The sequence below is a fragment of the Cupressus sempervirens genome, chromosome 2 (genome assembly GCF_028749045.1).
Source record: "Cupressus sempervirens isolate cs-2001-9-10 chromosome 2, ASM2874904v1, whole genome shotgun sequence".
NCBI classification, from domain to species: Eukaryota; Viridiplantae; Streptophyta; class Pinopsida; order Cupressales; family Cupressaceae; genus Cupressus; species Cupressus sempervirens.
In genome coordinates this window covers 352581293-352599351 of record NC_143119.1, presented here as the reverse complement: position 1 = coordinate 352599351, position 18059 = coordinate 352581293, and the positions used below count along the sequence as shown (strand labels likewise).

At 32.6% G+C, this 18059-nt stretch overlaps 1 pseudogene; it reads right to left on the bottom strand.

The window, feature by feature from the left end:
- Positions 1 to 10944: 10944 nt before the first annotated feature.
- LOC149572588 (uncharacterized) overlaps positions 10945 to 18059 on the bottom strand; it is a 52638-nt pseudogene continuing 45523 nt past the window's right edge.

The following is an 18059-nucleotide window of genomic DNA, read 5'->3' as shown; positions in this document are numbered from 1 at the left end:
TGAGGAATACAATATTGTTAGCAAAGACATTTGCAATGGATAAAGATCAAATGGGATACTAGCTAGAAATGTCCACAAAAAAAAAGTAAGTGTTATAATGTTGATGAAAACAAACAAAGTGCTACTTACACGAAGGTTGTGCGCAACGACCATCACCATGTTCACCATGTGATGTCACAAATGGCACAAATGTCTATACAAGTACACATAAAATTAGAGATCAAGATCCATAAGATAGTATAAAATATTCATATCTATTGAACTTCTATTATTGCTTTAGTAGAAATTACTACTTACATGCAAAGATTGGATTCTATGGCCCAATTCTGTTCTCAGTGCCTCTTTCTCCTCACTTTTGTCACCCTCGATGATAATGTTAACAAGTTCATCAGTGTATCTTTGCTTGATTTTCTGGGTGATGAACACAGGGTCAGTACTATGGGCAATGTTATGTAGATATGAAGCTCGTATTTCAGATCGCATTTGATCAGCGGTCATTCTAGCTTTTTCCTATCATTTGTGACATTAAATATCAGTAAAATTTCATCAAAACAACTCCAAAGCCATAAAGAAAAGAACATAATAATATGACATTTGTTTCTATATTAACATTAAAATTTACAATATTTAATGTTTACCTCTACTGAAGGTGTCTGAGATGGTGCATCCATATCGCCCTGTGAAAAAAATTAGTAAGTCTTAGAAATCAACAACGAAATTAAAGTAATAGACTTACCAAAAAAAAAAGATTAATAATAAAGTAGATTGTATATGTAAATCATTTGTCTTAAGTTATAAATTTAGTGTAACTAATGTGTATATCTATAAAAAAATTGACATGTTCTACTTAATGTTTATATGTGCACATATGGTTTAGAAAGAAAAGTTTGGTCGTACAAAACCCCATCATAGTTGACATTGATCCTAGCTAGACATTTCATTGATCATTGTGATCTTCATCCATGTCATCATCATCATCACCATCATCGTACTTTTCACTTTGATCGTTGTCATCACCACCACCATCTTCTTCGCCATCATCACCATCTTCATCGCCATCATCATCATCTTCATCACCATCATCATCATGACCATCATCGCCATGATCATGATCGTCATCAACATCATCATCATCATTATCACCATTATCGTCAGCATGACCAAAATCATCACCATCTTCTTCATCTTCACCACTGGGTAACTATTGTTCTTGATAACCATTTACTTCCTCTTCTGCTTCTTCAATTTCTTCTTCTTTGATCACATTATACTTTACCGGCCTTCCTCTTGGGTCATGTCTAACAACAAATGACCAATCTAGTTTCTGTGGAACACCAAAATAAAACACTTGCTTGCACTGGCTTGGAAGAACATAGGGCTCATCTCCGACTGGCTCAAATGACCTTGTATTAATCATAGTAAATCCACTATCATGTTCAATAATAGTCCTATCAGGATCATTTCGATTCAGTCATAACCTGAACCATTTGATGACAAATAGAACTATTTTGAATGAATTAAAGTCACACTCAAGTATATCATCCAAAATTCCATAGTATCAATTTTCAGATCATTGAGGATGTATGTCAGTTCTAGATGAAATATTGGTGATCACGAAGACAGCACTTATCCCATAATCACATGTTTTCTTCATTTCATCTGACTTTTTGGTGCGGAATTTATAGCCATGGTAGTACATAGCTTTGTGGTGTTTGACCTGTAATTATTCAAACATGTCAAGAATATTTGCATCGATCTGTGAGTTGATATTAAACTTATGTGTGATGATTAGTAATCTTATGCGTACCTTTGTATCTCTTAAGCCATATATTAGATCAAGTACCATTTGTGTAACATTGGGATCTCCATTACGATGAGCTTCTTTAACCAATGATACAACACCATCCCATGTTAATGAGCGACCATTTTCTTGAGATTGCTCAATCCATACCATCATCCAATCAAGATTGTTTGTAATATACAAGTGTAGTGCATCCGACTCACGAGCAACTATAAAGAAGACAATTACACTAGTTAGAAACAACTTATATATATTGATGATGAATAATAATGGTTAAACTACAAAAAAAAACTTATAATTACCTGTCACCCTCCTCAATCTACCTTTCCCCCTCAGGTACTCCCCTTCAAATTTTTCATTAGAGTTGGGATCCCAAATGCAATCTACATGGATATCTGCTACAAACTTTGGAAGATATTCAGTAATGTACACCATGGTTTGGTATATCATATATCCCTCTATCATAGAACCCTTAGGAAATGCTCTTTGTTGAACCAAGCCCTTCATAAATTTCAAGTGCCTCTCAACCATCCACATTGATCTAGCTTGTAAGAGTCCACACAATTCAATCTCCTCAACTTGATGTATGAGGTAGTGTTCTTGAGCATTGAAAAAGGTTGGAGGTAAACAATTTTGCATTTCACACAGAAGCTGTGGAATTTTTCTCTTCCAGTATTTTATATCTTTTTTGTTAATTTCTTTAGATGATAACCACCTAAAAGAGATTCAACACACAAAACCACATAAATGAGATTTCAAATAAAATTATACAATAGATTTAAGAGAAAGCTACAAATCTAAGAAAAAACACTTCTAACCTCGTGTATTTTCCAAGATCATATATAACTTGTTTAATACTGTTGTCAAACTATTGTGGAAGGGATAGAGGTAGGATGAACTACAATCATTAAAAATAATCATTTCAATATATTATTAAATAATGCAATAGGTAGTACATTCAATCTTACAAATATACTGTAAATGGAGAACATGACTTACCTTGAGGAAGGTATGCCAATCATGTGTTTTCAACCCAGGCCCAAAATCACCTTTCTTTGATAGAAGAGTGCTTATATTTGTAGCAAACCTTGTTGGAAATTTTTTTTTTTTTTATGACTTCTTTTAATGCATCACTCTGTTGCTCCGTTAATAACCAAGGAAGGGTGCTTGTATTTATGCAGTCTCCATTACTATTTGATTCAATGGAAGCTTTTAGTGCATGATTGGATTCATGAATGTCGGTACAAATTTTGGCAATTTTTTCTCTATCACACCTTCCATCCAACATTTTCCATAGTGTCTCTATTACATTCTTTCCAATATGCATAGCATCAAACAAATGGGCAATTGGGATATCCTTGTAGTACAGTAACCTACTAAATTGAGTAGGATAACTTTTCCTTCCTCTAGGAAGTTGGTCATTGATGCTTTGACGACCTTCACAAGCATCAATTACAATGTTAGTAAATATAAGACAATATCAAAATACAAATTTTAAACTTTGGATGATAAATTGGATATTACCTTGACAATTTAGTCGATTATATTCCAACTTCCATAAATGAGGTGTCATTCTTCGTGGCCTTGATGATGTCTCTTCTTTCCCATTGAAAAGATTTTTTTCGGCAATTCGATATCTATGATTATTGTGGAGAAAGTGTCTAAACTCATCAAACACATACTTTCTTAAAGTTCTTGAATGACGAGATTTCATCTTCAGACCACAAACTGGACATGCAAATTTTCCCTTTGACTGAAGACCTACAAGATCATGTAGAAGTAGATCATGTACAATTATCATGTGCAACTTAAACATTTGATAATAATGTGTAAGCACTATAACAAACCAAAAATATGTGATATTAACAATATAACATACCACAAAAATGAGTTAACCCAGGGGCATCATGTATTGTCCATACAAGCATTGCATGGAATTGAAATTGTTGATGTCCTATCGGTCTAGAGATGTCATACATAGTGATGCCATTCCATAACTTCAACAAATCGTCAATCAGGGGCTCAATATACACGTTCATATCTTTCACTTGGTATTTACCTAGCAATTGAATGAACATAAACATTACATTATTATTATGACCATTTTCATGCACTATTTATAAATTAATTTAGATAACTATAAAATGATAAAAATACCTGGCACAATCATTGAAAACATTATGTGCTCCCTCTTTATGGACATCCAAGGAGGAATGTTATTATTAATAACAAAAAGAAGCCACACTGAGTAAACAGATCTCATATATCCATATGGATTGACACCGTCCACTGCCAATGAAAGCTTCAAATTATGAGGTTCTTCTTTAAAGTGTGACCATGTTTCTTCTATCTCTTTAAATGCAAAACCATCGGCAGGAATTCACATAATGTCATCCTGACTTCTATTGCGTGCATGGTAATCCATAAATTGTGCCAAGGTGGCACACCTGAATAATCGTTGAAGACGTGGAATAATGGGAATGTACCAAGGAACCTTGTGAAGTACTTTTTTTGTTATTTGATCTAACCGATATCTACTACTATGACAATCAGGGCATTCTGTTGCAAATTCATATTGTTTATGATATAGAATGTGATCATTGGGACATGCATGTATTGTTTGATACTTCATTCCAATCTGATCCATAATGTTAGATAATTCTCGATACGAACGAGGCAAAATGTTTGATGGTGGTAACAAAAACTCACTAATCAACCTACAACAACAAATATGCATTGTTAATATAATGAATAGTAATTGTATGCTAACATTGAAAATGACAAAAATGACATACCTTAGCATACGTGACATTGCTACATTAGATATACCATTCATAACCTTTAAGTTCACCAACAACACTATAGCCGAGAGTAGAGTTGTTTGGGAGCCTTCGTATAAGGGCTCATGTGCCTTCTCAAGTAAAGGTATATCAAGACCATCTTCATCATCATTATCACCTACCCTAATACCATCTTCTTCAATCATGTCCTCTGGCACATTATCATCTTCTTCTATGAGAGTGTTATCCTCAGCTTGGATATTCACACCTCCATGTTCCTCCAATAGGAAATTCACATTCAGCAATGGATGAAAATCATGGCCCCCTTCAACATGACCATGTTGCCTACAATGACTCTGGGCTGTTGTGATTAGAATTCTTTGAGTCTTTAAGCCTTTACACATCTTGCAAGGACAATAACATTTATTAGGTTTTCTTCAAAACTGAGCCCACAATGCAGCCATTGTCTCATTTTGTTCAGCGTTCATATTGTTAGGCATGGTCTTTCTTCACAGGAAAATATATCTGCGAATAAATTGGACATGTTGTGATTAATGTTTATATCTACACATATGGTTTTTCTTGATTAATGTTTTCAAATGTAACTAAAATGATCCTATAATTTCTAGAAGGCGTAGATGTTTGCAAAATGTGCAGTACCACCCTTCTACCAAAAAAACACACCTAGTATAGAATAATGGATAAGATCAAGACAACAATAATAGTGGTCCTTCTATTGATACGCCTTTTGAAGGTTGAATAAGGTCCTAATTTTGCTAACCCACTCTATTTTATCTGTTATACTTTTTGCTTTCAACACAATTGCACTATGTATTGGAATAGAAAGCCATGAAACAAAGATTGAGCAACCATTTGAGCATAGAAGGTGCCAATTTAATATACAAATATGTGCACTTGCAGTTTGAAACTTGAACCCCAAAAAGACACACACCTTTTAGTACTATTCTGTATGAAACCTTGTTGTTGATTTTGAATGTAAGACTTATAGCTACAGCATCAGGACCATTTGCCTTTTTTGAGTTTTTAGAACTTGATTTAGCTAGAGCTGGAGAATCAGAAGTACCATCATTAATTCATTTATTCAAAGACATTAATTCATTAAAAAAATTTGTGGTGCTTGCTAGATAATGAAGAAAACCAAATACTCCATCTAAAATTACACAATGGATAAACAGACAGAAATAGTCAATCTCATTTTTTCATTACTTGATTTAGAAGTTTAAAGGTTCCAATTACAAAACAATTTGTGTATCCTTCGGGGAACTTTTGAAAAAGAGCAAAAGCCTTTATAATCACAAGAGATCAACTTATAGTATACTTAAATGTTAGTAAAGATCTGCATTGTAAAGTTTCCTAGAAGTGACTGGCACTCATTACAATTACTATGCCACTTAGGCACCACGATGTTGCCACATAGGCACGACAATAAACTTAACCATTTCTATTGGTTGGAGAGACTGTGGTGAATTAAAGTAGTATTTGGAGTATCTAGGAATCAAGACCTTTATTAACATCCAACAAAGTAGAGTTCTTTGTTAAAGTAAAACTATGTATTCTCATGCTTCTCCATAGTTGTAGAGGCATGTTTGTTACCATCCTCCTAAGGCATGGATGCAGATAACATTTACTGTTCCCAAAAAATTGAACATAAAACATTTCAAAACAGAAATCACAAAGAATTTCTGCCTTCACTGGATTCTTATTTCAAGTGAATTCTCAATACAGCTAGACACTTCGTTATGGCATAATGATTCAAGTTAGCAATCCTTTGCAGTAGCTTTACAATCCTATCTGGAAATACTAGTTCTTTACACTTTTCCAAAAATGATTCTTTACACAATGATATTGGCAATATATTGTTGGTTGACAAATTTTCCCTCTTAAAAGATATTGGAATAAGGGTGATATTCTTGCTCAAGGTTGTTATCACCTTTTATTACTTCCAAGGTATAGCCCCCTACATAACAGCCAACTTGGCAAAAGGGTTAGACTCTAGGGGAAAGTTATCCACCCTCTAACTTCACCATCCAACAAAAAAATGAAAACTTCCATATGTTGCACAATACTAATCTTCTCTCAAACCCAGAATAATTTTGTTCAGAAAAGATGGCAAGAACAGATCTAAAAGAAGCAGGGAACACATCAGCATTGTGTAAAAATGAGGACAGAATCATCCCTAACTCTGCTAGGGAAGCTTATTTAAGTAAATAAAAATGATTATTATGAAAGAAAAAATTGCATCTTCCATTTATATTATTTGAAAGACAGGCATGCAGGGTTGTGTGTCATGATTAGTGCTGAAAATTATAGTAACATGTGACATTACATGTTTTTTTAAAAGCATGAATATGCTCGTCTTCTGTCCTAGATTCTCCATACATAAAGTTAGTACAAAATCACTTGGGGTATCTAGATGAAATGTATTCCATCTTTGCCTTTGTAAGCAAAAGATCTAAAAGGAGAGTGAAAAGGTAGATTTATTCTTAAAAGAATGGATTACTAAATATAAGACAAGAGATTATTCTAATTACATTAATTACATTATAGTTTTTAAACTAGATAATTAAAGAACAAATATACACTAAGCATGTTTACAAAAAATTCAATAAGATAATAGAATGATAACTAAAATAATGTAAGTCTTCATTAATTTTATTTTATATGAATAGTTGTATTGAAAAAAATGAATAATTGAAGAAAAAAATGAATAATTGGAAAAAAAAATTACTAAGAAGTTAAAAATGGTGGTAATTGGAGAATTTTTACTTTTCTTCAAGTAGGGGAAATGTATCATCAAGTGTTTATCCACCTAACCATGGATCAATCTTGATCCTTCCTTGCATATTGCTAACTAAAGTGAGCCCAATCCTCTACAAGGGAATAGGAGAAAACCTTCTAGGAACTAGCATAAGAGTCCTACACCTTATCAGTCAAATCCTACAACTCTTGTCATCTTGGTGTGACCCTTGACTAGAGGTGTATCCAACATCTTAGGATTGTCCAACAGTTGAACTAGTGTACCTAGGCAAAGGATTTCACAACTATGATGTTAACCTCTCATCCTATCCCACTTGACCTTAAGTGATGTTAGATCATGGGGTTACTAAGGAATAAGATTCCCTCCTTTGGTATTTGAATCCTAGAGATACATGAATTTAACTTCTAATTACAACTGCTGAAGAACATCATCTCATAAATTATAATGATTCTTGTCCATGGATTAGTTTGGTAAGTGTAATTGTAATTTAAAACTTGGCTCCAATGGATCAAATGTTGCTATACTTGGAATTGCCCCACATCTTGTCCATTTGTAAGTTTGATCTGATAATTTAGAATTCATAAAATAGTTGAAAGTGTTATAATTTTCTAAATACAAGAAATATCTTCTACCATCATGCTACATGCTAGAAGGGAGAGAGAACATACAAAATTTAGTTGTGTTACTAGTAGAGTCCTTTGACTGTTAAAGTATCACTTTCATATGCTTTGAATTTTGAGACACAAAAATTCAAAGCTCATTGTTAAGATAGTTTCATATTATAGCAGATGATTTTTTTTCCATTTACATATTTTATTTTCACATTAAATTCAATCTCTTTGGTTTTGTCCATCCTATTGTCAACTGATGCAATGGTTTCTTCTTCTAGAGTATTTAGTCACTTTTCTTATTTAAAAACTATGGTGATTAGCACTACCATTTTTAATTAACAAAAAGGATATACACCATACTAGTAAATGATGTCATTACAATTTTCTCAAGATTTATTATTTCTAGGTTGTGTATGTTACTATCTAGGCTCAAAAGTTTAGTCTTTTTGAAGATTATCTTATAGGAAGAATTATTAATGTTTATATTTCAAGAAGAATGTAAAGTAAAAATGTAGACATGAATACCTTCTTGGGCATGCTATAACTATAGAAGATTCAAGATCGCATATGGAAAGTTTTAAAGTAGAATAAAGAATTGATAGTCTCTAGGGAGCTACAGCTAAGAGGTTAGGAATTTTATACATTCTAACTATATATGTTAAGGAATCTTAATGGAAAGATCAAATTAAAGTAAAATTTTAGAGAGATTGGCTACAATTAACATGCCAAAACCTTTGAGAGTTATACGAGGCATAGGTGACTTGTAGATGGAAATGTATGCTAGAAAACTTGGTGCAGTTATTTATTACTTGAGAGGGGATCTCAGTGATAGCAATCAGTCACTACATGTGCAGTATTCTACATTAATGAAAACCTACACCGAACACCACCAAAAGGAAGGAAACAGAGCTGAATTTGCATAGTCTACTCTCAACACCCACCTGTAGACACTTGGACTATTCTTGGCTCTATTTGTAAATCTCATTAAGAATGGTTCCAATTTTTTCCATCGCTAGATAACAAAGAGGGATGTCAGAGTCATTGCCAATTTTTTCACCATTCTTTATGCTGAAACAGAGATTCAGAAATGCCTGTAATAAAATCTATTGAATCACACGTGTAAAATTCAAAATAATATACATCCACTATTCATGTCACGTCATCCCCAAACTTCATCAATAATCTGGATCCCAAGATATTTCCATGGGACAACCCTCTAGACTGAGAGAATCTAAACAAGCCATATAGGGATGAATTGTTTACAATTAAACAGATAGTGTCAAAGGGAAAAGACATTAGAATGAACATGAAAGCTCAAAAGTTGGTGTTTTGTACATGGCACTCTTGAGAAAGACATGAATATCTTTGGCCATATCAACTCTGGGATAGCTATCATACATATATATATATATATATATACACACACACACACACATAGAGAGATCTCAAAAACTGTGAATTTTGTATGTAGCAATCTTGAGAAAGACGTGAATATCTTTCTTCTAGTCACATTAATTCTTAGATAGCTTACACAAACACACACTAGATAGAGGCTAGAAAACCATTATGAAAGTTGAAATAGTTCAGCTTAGTTGTGACTTCACATGTCAATGTTTTGAATGAATAGTGTCAAATATAATAGTCAATTTTGACTCAATCTCCAAAAGAACAAAGGTAACAACTATATCCCTTGGTGATATATTTTGTGAGACAACTTTCACTTATTGGTTGGTAGATGTTCGGAGCCCTAAGAAAGCTAATGATGAAGATCATGCATATTTTTGTTGAATGCTTAGGTAAGATCATATCTGATTTATGAGGATGGCTTGTACCACTACAAAAGAGTACATGGCATTTAATAATTATGGGTTGCTAAACTTGGAAATAATATATAATTGGACAAAACTATGATTCATTTGATAGGATAGTTTTAATTTTTATGTTTACTAACAATTCATTTAAGAGACTTAAATGTAGATCAATCATTTGTCATTCGTAATGGCTACTTGCACAAGTGCTGAGATTAATGAAGATGCATAAAATAAATGCAAAAATACTAATAAAAAGAGGATGAGGATAAACTAAACATAGAAAAATGCTTCTAAATTGTCTAAAAGGCTCATTTAGATATAAACAGCGGGGAAAGACTTCTTTTGAAGGCATGGAAGACTGGATAAACATGCTGTAATGATCTCGTGGGAATACATAGGCATTCAAGTGCTATAAGGATAGATTAACATAATTCTGAAGCATGTTCTACTATATGTGGTTTAATATTGGTTCACTTCAATTATCAGGTTATCTGATCACCTAAGAGACACTAGTGCCCCATATGCATGTAATGCTGAAACATATAAATATTCCTTCACAAGTATCCACCTTAATGGATTTAGAAGAGATGAAGAATTATTTTTTTAAACTCGCCTTTGTGCATTGCTCAACTTATGGTTCCAGAGGAAACAACAGTGTTCTTGTTTTAGGAAAAAATTTACCAACAGCCTATTGTTTAAGAAGGGATACTTTCTTCTTGACCTTAACACTTTTTGACATTATTTAATTTGGTATATCTTTGTCGTAAATTTTTGTATAGAATAGTGTGCTAAAATAAGCATAAAATTGTGGAGCTGAAATTAGAACTTTCTTAAAGGAAGACAAGGTTTTTTCTGGACTCTGAAATTTAACTTTTGACCAACAGACTGATAGGACTTACCCATAATTTTGGCACTATGCTTCATCATCTATTCAAGATTATATTTGTATCTTCAATCTGTGAGCAAAGAGCAAGTTTGATCATTAATTTTAACTGTTTCATGGGGCTCTAATGTTTTCTATTTTACAGCTGACCAACTATTGAAGAATTCATCTACCTCTGATTTTGCTTCGCAAAAGAGACCACTTCTACAGCTTACCATCAGCCTGTTACAAGTCGAATCATCCCAATCGTCACTCTTTAAAACATGTTGATGCCCCTTATCATCTATCTTGTATAGCCTTAGAATAAATATCAGTTATGTTTATTACATTGTCCAAATTCTCATTAAGACTTACAAATGGCATTTGAGTGCCTTCTTGCCTCTTTGATCTATTACTCATTGACTACATTACACAATGCAAAAGATATCCTTCTCTAGTGACATTTTTTGGATTATTGGTAGATCATTTCCCACCAAAGTGAACATTGTCCAATATCTCATATGTAATAGCATTGTGAATAAAAAATATTTTCATAAGTTTACCTAGTCACATCATAGCCTGATTTAGCATTCCAAGGCTACAAAAATGATTAAGCAGTGTACTATAAGACACCATATCTGGGACAAAACCCATTTAAAAAAGTTTTACTAACAAAGTAAGAACCAGACCAAGGGAATCCTTGCAGAGCCCATCCCAAATTGTATTGAAAGTGAATGTGTCTGGAGAAAATCCTGTGGAAACAACGCTCTCAAGGAGATTAAAAGCTAGTTGAGTCATTTTTGTAATGCAAAGACCATTTATCAAAGTATTGTAGGTAATAACATTAGAAGCACAACCACTACATGATATCATGTTCATGATCTCCAAAGCTCGCTTCATATCAGCTGCCTTACAGTGAGCATTAATTAAAATATTGTAGGTAAAAATATTAGGGGACAAGCCATTGCTTGGGATGAGGGTACAAAGCTGATTTGTTGTACTTATCATTTCTTGTTTACAAAATCCATTAATGAGAGTATTAAAAATAATGACATTAGGCACAAGCCCAATTTTTAATCATTTCCTTTTCTAGCCCAATGTCCATCAATCAATGAGCTATAAGTGAAATTGTCAGGAAAAATGTATCGATTTACCATTTTCGTAAGGAATTTATGTGCCTTCTTTATGTAGCTTATCTTGCAAAGCCCGTTCATAAAAGGAGTGTAAGAAATAACATCAGGTGGAATTTCTTTCTTGTCCATTTGTGCCCATAGTTTAAAAGCTTGTTCTACATTACCATTCTTGAGATGTTCATCAATCAATACACTGTGTACAGTTTTGTCACGAATCAAACCTTCTCCAAACATTTCCCTCAAAAGCAAATGTGCCTCCTGTATATTACCTTCCTTGCATAACCCAATTGTAAGAGTAGTATAAGTAATCACATGAGGCAAAATACCACTCTTTACCATATTATCAAATAGTTTGAATGCAACACTTGTGCAGGCAACCTTGTAGTGTCCAGCAATAACGATATTATACGTAAAGTTTTTTGGAGCCAGACCATTTAGAATTAGTTGGTTTAAGAGTCTGACTGCTTCTTCTAGCCTGCCAGCTCTACAATGACCTGAAATGAGCTATAAGTGCACATATCAGGAGGTATGTTCCTTTCAAGTATGTAATGTAATATTTGATTGCCTCGCTTTTCTCTGCCAAACTTGAAATAACAAGCAATGAGAGTGTTGATCCCTAGAGCAACCTGGCTAATGTTGACAAAGAAATGTGCTTGGACATTGCAAGAGTGGATTGAACTTCAAGAAATTAATTTGGATTGTGTTAGGGATTGAACTGCAGGAGTCCATTGATTAGATTTTGATCATTTTGTGTTCTATTTTTTGACTCATCAAATTTGTTTGCCTTGCTTTTGGATTACTGGTATTTATGAATATCTTAGGAGGTTGTTATAAGCACTAGTTTGAAAACTCCAGTTAGGGAACAAAGCAAATGAGAAATGTCTACTCCAAAAAAAGGAAAACATTTTATAGGCTGCATATAAATATATTCAAAACAAGGCAAGAAATGTCAATCTATAAAATAAAACTTCAACTCACCTTTGTAACGTTGGGAAGGAGACTCTTCAATGTTTCCAGCTGTTATTTGATCCTTTCACATCGCCTTCTTGCTGAAATCTCTTTCAATGGATCAACTTGGAAGCATTCACGAGCTCTCCTCTGCTATAATCAACCACCAAAGAACCCAAGATGTCAAACCCTACTGGTGCTGACACTGGTAAACCCTTTTGCCGCGTACTCCTAGCCACAAATTGCAGTGGTAGAAAATGGTTTAGTGCATCCACGGGTCTTCTAGGCGCAATACAATAAGATTAGGGCGGCAAACATAACTTATTTCAATTTTTGGTTAAAGATGAACCCGTGTTGGTCAAAATTTTGACCAACACAGGTTCATCTTTAACAAAACCCATCACAATTCGACCAAATTGACCCGAAATTATCAGATGGTCAAAAGTTTGGTCGAAAATTTGAGTCAAATGTGCTAGTGCATATATATATGTATGTATGTATGTATGTATGTATATAGTATGTACATGCATGGATTTTATGCAGGTTGCAAGTATCAGGTATCGACTTCCCTAAATTGCCAGGATTAGCATACCTTATCGCACTATCTCAATGGTAAGAGAGGGGAGATAAATTCTCAAGTCGAAATCCTAAACCCTTAAGCCTTTTTTCCTAGAGAGGTAGGGCAAGTATTTGAAATATTTTACCCTCTGAATGTGTTGGATGACATAATTTGTGATTTAACCCTTTAGACTGATTTTGTATGGATTGTTCTGTGATGGGTTTTCATATTTTATCTTGGTGGTCTTTGAAGAATATTTTATTAATTAAGTCTAAAATTAAAAGATTTAATTAATAATTTAATTATTTTGGTAAAAATTAATATAATATCATGATCTTTAGATATTTAGATTATAATTAATTAAATGGAAAATCAATTGAGAAAAAGAATTAAATAAAAGAAATTAAAACTAATAATAATAAAAATAATAATAATAGAAATAATAAAAGAATCAAAATAAAAGTTATAAGTCTACCTAGGAGTAAATGTACATTTTTATTGCACATATGTCAACAACACATGAGTTAGCACAGAAATTAAGCACATGGTGTCTACAACCTTGTGACTAATCTAGAAGGTTGGAAAAGACTCATGCTTAGTTGTCGACACCTTCTAGTTGTTTCTAGAGACATTCTAGGTGCTTCCTGAGAGTTCTTTATATTCATGCACTCCTAGAAGCTTAGAGAGCATGTTTGGAGGACCTAGGAACATTGGAGAAGAAAGGAGCTTGCTTTGCAGTTTCTGAGGAGAAGTGATTTAGCATTAGTGTCCAAGTAGACACTTGTAAATTTTGCATATGAAATTTTTCTTTTTGCACTTCTTGTCTTCTTCATGTCTTCTAAATGCTTTCTGAGGATCTATGCGTGAATGTTCTAGTTATATGCAATTTTCTCATGGATATCTAAATTGCTGTATGAGAAAACCCCTACATGCGTAGATCTAAGAATTCTATGGGCTAGGGTTTAAAAGTTTATAGTCAAACCTAATAGATGGATTAATTAGGTAAATTTATAGAATGATCATTATAGGAGAATTCCTATTTATTATGTATATATTGCATTAATAGAAAAAAAAGTTATATATATATATATATATATATATATATATATATATATATATATATATATATATATATATATATATATATATATATATATATATATATATATATATATATATATATATATATATATATATATATATATATATATATATATATATATATATATATATATATTTGATTACATTTATTTAAAAATGTTTATATATAAAAATGTTGCATATTATAGAAAATGAGACAGTGGGAAAAAATGTTTTAAAGAAATTGATATAGTTTAAGCGCATGCTTTAAAAAAAAAAATGTTATTGAAAAACATTTTATTGCAAAAATGTTATTTTAAAAAAAATTATTATGAGAGGCAGGGAGGGAGGAATCGGGTACCCCACCCCTCTTGTAGTCCTTGAGAGCCAGCAGCTCTGCTGTCATAGGCACTGTGACAGCAATGCTGTCGCAGGCCTGCGTGAGCAAATTGCTACAACATTGTCATTCCGTGCATGACTAACGGGTCGTGGGTCGAGTAAACTGCAAACATGGGTACGGTCTGCAGTCGGGGTAAATGAGCAAATTTTAATATTGTTTTGACTAAAATTTATATGTTAGATTATATATATATACTATTAACATTATGTTATGTTTTGTAAATTTGCTTTTATAAGTTGTTAATAACATTAAATATTCTAAATTGTTATATGTTTGTTATTATATGTGTGTGTGTGTATTAATAATTGTTATATATTAATTATTATTAGTATTATTATTATATATATAGATATATATATATATGAATGTATATACACAAAATATTAACAAAATTTTTAATATTCAAGATTCATAAATAAATAATATAGTTTTTAAAATTAATCAATTTACTTGATTAGAATTTAGTCTAATTAAGAGTAATGAGAATAAATAATTGAATTATTAGCCAACGTTCATAGGTGGAATATTTAAAGTAATGATGAATCAGTTATAGTCGATTTATTAATAAGATTTTTAATATAACTCGTTATTATTATTAACAAGTTATTATTAAATTTTAATGATTTTTAATTTACAAAAATTATTAATCAACTGATATTCATTGAGTTGTTAATATAGCTATGATATTAATAATTAAGTTACGCGATAGAGTCTTAATTGAAATAATTATCGATAATACAAATTTGTTAAGGAAATATTAGTATTCATTGAAAAGAATAACGAATGTGGTCATTATAGATTCATTAATAAGATTCTCAAATATAAGCTATCATTAAATATTAACAAGTCATTATTGAACTATTAATATGAATATTAGAGTATTGGATTATAGTTGACTTTTAACTTACAAAATTATTGTTAGTTACTAATCAACTGATATTTGTTGGGTCGTTGATATGGATATGTAATCATTAATTAAATTAATTAATTAGAGTTAATTAAATTTAATTAATAATTAAGTTATGTAATAGAGTTTTAATTGATATGATTTTATCTAAAAGTCAATGGGAACTAGTGCAATGATGTAGATAAGTAAATGATTGTCTCCTAGAACGTTGTTACATTTTATTCGAGGAGATAATGGGTTGACCTTAGATTCAACAAAAGAGACTTATATACTTGAAATATATATTTGAAAATGAAAAACTGAGACCTCCATACTCAATACAACTATGCAATTTTAGCAAACCAGAACATGTGCTTGCATTGTGTTTTCTTTATGCTTCTTGTTTTGGGGTTTTTGGGTTGACTAGTTGTTGACCAGTTATAGGACGTCTACCAGAGGCTCAAGGGTTATGATTGTGATGTCATGATGATGTTTTTGATTTCAATTCTTTATAAACCCAACCATAGTAATGTGATGGTATGCTCTATGAGATGTTTGTGTTTACTGATTGTTATTGCTCATCAATCTTCTTGAGTGAAGCTGAGTTATATGTACCTAAGACACTTAACTTAACCATTTTGAGTCATCGATTAGTTATCCTTGGATTACTTTTAGTCACTTGATGGAATTGAATTGTTAATCTGATCTTGATGATGTCATGTTGTGACATGTTTTTGACTTGACCATTTTGGAGTCTTCGATCAATATTGCTTTGAGATACTTTTTGGTTGCTTGTTGATAACCAATGACTATTGTGATTATTAGTGATACCTTCAGTTGCCAATAGAGAACTATTGTGGTCATGATTATCTATGTATGCTTTTCTTTTGCTCATGGAGATTTGATGTTTTTATTATGAATTATCTTTCAATATTTTCCAGTCGCTTGTATAGGACTGTGGTGATTTTGTGATTTATGATTTCATTAGCTTAGGGTAGGTTATCTACTTGTAGTATCGGGAAGTGGCTTGCAATGGGGGTTGGGGCCCTAAGAGGCTACCAAGGTAACTCATTGTAAGTTGTCTTAATAAGTGAAAACATTCACACCTAATACTGACTTAATGAACCTAATGAGATAATTATTTTCTTCTCGCCCATGCCTCGAGTGCTAGTACAGACTAGGTTGGGAGTAGAGAGAACGTTTGGTTGCGACCTTGCATTCTGTAGTATGCCTCATCTGTATGAGAGGATACTAGTGGCCACATAGGGATCACTAGGGGGTCGGGGTCTATTGGGAGACTACCAGGGTAACTCTAGCGTGATCCGTGTGATGACACTTTCTCGCTTGCATAGTAGGTTTCCTACATGTCTTTGTTGTGCCTCTGGGATTAGATGTCATTTTGTGATTGGAACCTTTGAGTTAGTATACTTTTAGGATTCTTGGATTTAGATAGTTCTTGTGCTATGTGTTTTGATAACCTGTTTGAGACTTGAGATTATCTCCTCAGCACGGTGGGAGTGGTCCATTTAGGTTCCACGCGATCGGGTGGTAGTGTTTTTTTTCACTCTTTCCATATGAGATCCATTTGAGAAACTGTGGCTAATGCATTCTTTGTTTGCATCTATCTTCATTCTATTCATGGATTATGATGGTGGACACATATCCTTACATTGATGATTTGAATATGTTAGATGATGTTATCTTATGCTTTACTTTGCATGTTAGATTTATTTTCTGCATATGAAGTAGTATGTTTTAGGAGTGACATTCCTACTATGTTAATGCCAATGATCTCTTTGGTGATTTGGGATGTTACACACGGAGGGATGGCTAGGGCCCACGATGGTCTAATGATGCTATTTATGGTTGGGAGGAACCATGCACTTAATTAGTTATGTTGTGATTTATGGTTATCTGTTATGATGAATGTTTATATCATTTATGATGATGATGTATCATGTATGGTATTTGGTTTCATTTACTTGCTACATTTGCACTATGGATTAGAATAGAATGATGTCCTTTATTTCACACATGTATATTCTTTTAAGCCTTTCATACCATGTGGCATGTACAGCGGATGATTGAGCATTCAGAAATGTAATGTATGAATGTTGGACTTTTCATTATTATTTTATGTGGATGTAGTATTAGATGGAAACATTAATATAGTTATGTTAGATGTGATTTAACATTAAGGGATCCTTAAGAATGTAACCTATTATGTATATATGTTTACTTTCAGTTGGATGTTGTTATTGCTTTCGCTACTATGTTGTGGATGGTTAACTTTCATGTTCCAAAAAAAAATTAAAAATAAAATGCTACCAAAATTAGAGAAATTTAGGGTTAATTATTTGGATCCCTTGGCAGGGCATTATAGTACAAAGGTAAAGTTCCTTTAATCTA